The 3,175-nt window shown below is 42.4% G+C and overlaps 1 non-coding gene across 1 annotated transcript; it reads right to left on the bottom strand.

The window, feature by feature from the left end:
• Nucleotides 1-1,600: 1,600 nt before the first annotated feature.
• On the bottom strand, nucleotides 1,601-1,707 carry LOC136506213 (small nucleolar RNA R71). Its single transcript, XR_010771436.1, has one exon. It is a non-coding gene; the product is annotated as a small nucleolar RNA R71 (small nucleolar RNA).
• Between the last annotated feature and the right edge of the window lie 1,468 nt (nucleotides 1,708-3,175).

Genomic DNA, 3,175 nt, shown 5'->3' with positions numbered 1-3,175 from the left:
CCATGCAAGCGCCATCCAGGAGCTCCTCATCTCCGTTGAATGGCAAGGCGGTGCAGGGGACGGTCAGCCGATGCCCCCCTGCCACTCCACCGCCTCTCCTTTGCCTACAAGTACCCCCATACCCTCTGCATATTGTAGAAGGGGTTGTGGTGCTCAGTGGAGATCATCACTCAAGCATTCAAATCATTCCAAGCTCTCTAGAAGCTCTCCAAAGTAGTAGCTTTAGAAGTAGTCGCTAGCTAGTAGTGATAGAGTAGAGCGGAGCTCGCCTCGAAGTCCAAAAGAGTCTTCTGGTCTGGTATAGCTCCTTTGTAATCTTTCTTTTAGCATTTACTTTATTTAGTACTTTACTTGGTCAAGTACTTTATTCAGTAACATAGTTTTGCTTAGTTCAAGTCCTGTCTTGCTCTTGTTTATCATTAGTGAGCCTAGGTGCTTGTTCATTGGCATTAGCATCATAGTTATCTTAGTGTTTAGTCCGTTCATCATTAGTACTTATTCTACCATCTAGTTAGGGTGATTCGATCTTATTTCACCAGAGCTTGGATCAAAACAACGAGTTTATAGATTAAGCGTGGTGCTTAGGCTATATCTTGCTTGTAGGTGTTGCTAGATCCTTGGATAGATTGTGGTAGTTGGCAGCTAGTGACAGCCCTGTCCTTCCTCTGTATTCCACCATGTTGGGTCTAGTTTTTAAAATGTAGGGCTCATTGTGCTTCGTGCCTGATTGAATTTAGGGCAAGTATGCCCCTCGTACTAAGGACTTTCACACTATGATTAATTTACCTTTGTTGCTTAAGATTACTAGCTATATTTCTAACACTTAGCTACACTACACTTCTAGCTACCACCGTTTGTGTGATCAACCCCTTTTTATCTTTTTCGTCCATCATCCATACTACCTCCATCAACCTCATATTCCTAAACCCACCTACCTAGTCTACCTAGCCACATTCCCTAACACGCATATCCACCTTCCTTTGGGAAAATATAAATTTGACACTTGGTTCTCACCAAGTGAAGTGCTACACGATAGTTCTGTGCACTTGCGGAATCCCCTTTCCTATATACACACATACGAACCGTCAACAAGCATTTCTTGCGCCATTGCTAGGGAAGGTAACTGGTGCGTGTTACCAATTTGTCGCTAGGTTCTGCTAGCTAGGCTTTTAGCTTCCGTTCTTTTTTCTTTTACATTCTTTTAGTTACCTTTCATCTTCCTAGCATGGTTATGGCCAATAGGACCATCCGTGAGTTTTCTGCCCCTTCGGCTACTAACGTTGTAGCCACAGGTCCCGGCGCCATCAATGCGGACACTCATTTCGAGCTTAAGCCCGCATTAGTCATGATGGTGCAAACTAGTCCTTTCTGTGGTAAAGCCCATGAGGATGCTAATGCGCATCTCCAATACTTTTTGGAGATTTTTAGTACTTTTACCATTATGGGAGTCACCCAAGAGGCCATACGTCTTTGTCTTTTCCCCTTCTCTCTGTTGGGAAAAGCGAAACAATGGTTCTACTTGAACCGCAACACTGTAGATACATTGGACAAGTGTTCCAATGCTTTCCTATTTAAGTTCTTCCTGATCGGTAAGACCAATGCTCTTCGCAACTAAATCTCTAGCTTTCAACAGCAAGCTGATGAGTCTATTCCCGAAGCCTAGGAATGAATGCAAGAGCATGTCACCGCATGCCCACACCATGGTATGGAAGACTGGCTTTTGATGCAGAACTTCTACCATGGTTTAGTTTTGTTGGATAGGAGCCATTTAGATGCGCCGTAGGAGGAGCATTCTTTTCGCTTAATGTCACAGATGCCAAGGCATTGATTGAGAAGATTGTTTCCAACTAAGGATGGAGAGATGAACAACTACAACCCCACAAAAGAAGTATGCATTCTCTTAAAGAAGCTGACATGCTTACAACTAAGATGGATCTGCTCGCAAAGAGACTAGAAAATTGCGAGAAGATGAGTGCCCAAGAACTGTACAAGCTATGGACACCCACATGACTTGTGAACTTTGTGGAGAGACCGGACATTCAGGAAATCTCTGCCTTGAGACCCATGAAGACCTCAACTTCGTCAACAATGACAATTTATCCTCAAAATCAAGGATGGAATCAGCGCTCCACCAGCCAAGGAGGTAATAATTACAATAATTATTCATCGCAGCGCCCGAGTAATCATGGTAATGGTTACCCTTTCCTTAAGGATTTTGTCTAGAGTCAAGGTAGAATGAATGATAGTATAAATAAGAAACTCCATGCTAATGACAAGATGCTGGAAAACATAAATGCTAAATTGGATGATTTTTCTACTGCTATAAAGAATCAACTTAGCTTCAATAAGATGCTAGAAACCCAATTAGCACAATTAGCCGCTGCTATCCCAAGGAAAAAAATCCTGGTAAGCCTGACGAATTCATGGAGACCGCCAACCTCATCACATCAAGGTATGATTTTGGTTTAGATGGTTGGGGAATTCCTATTAAGAAAGGTGATCCTAGGAGTCCTATTATTACTTGCTCTATTGGTCCTCATACTTTTCAAAATGCAATTTGTGATCTTGGATCTAGTGTGAACATAATGTCTAAGGAAACTTATTAAAACTTGTTCTACACAGACTTAGCTCAAACTTCTGTCTGTTTGCAACTAGCTGATCAAACAATATGCTATGTAGAAGGAGTAGCTCTAGACCTTTTGGTCAAAGTTAGAGATGCTTATGTCCCTGCAGATTTCGTGATATTAAATATGGGAATTGGCAAGGATACACCCTCATCCTTGGTCATCCTTTCCTCAATACCGCTAACGCTTGTATATCTGTGGCATCTGGACAAATTCAATTCCACTTGGCTAGAAAGAAAGAAACATTTGCTTTTGCCTCTGGAAAACCTATCTTTTATGAGAAATTGGTAAGGAAGAAGCAACCAAAGAAGAAGAGATCCAGGAAGCCAAAGCCAATTAAGGAGAAGGAAGAGCTCTGCAAGAATAAGCCAAAGCGAAGAGGGACATGGCGCAAGAAGGAGTCATCCTCTGCCTCATCATCGCCTGATCCTGTGAACATCTCTGAAGAAACACAAGGAGGAAGAATTCCCGTACAAGCAAGAAGAACCCTCGCACAAGGAAGAACAGCCGTGAGTAAGCACTGGAAGGTACGCTTTTACTACATTTTTATT

Source organism: Miscanthus floridulus, chromosome 14, assembly GCF_019320115.1.
Source record: "Miscanthus floridulus cultivar M001 chromosome 14, ASM1932011v1, whole genome shotgun sequence".
In the NCBI taxonomy this organism is placed as follows: Eukaryota; Viridiplantae; Streptophyta; class Magnoliopsida; order Poales; family Poaceae; genus Miscanthus; species Miscanthus floridulus.
The sequence above is the reverse complement of the archived record's forward strand: the minus strand, read 5'-3'. Positions and strand labels throughout refer to the sequence as shown.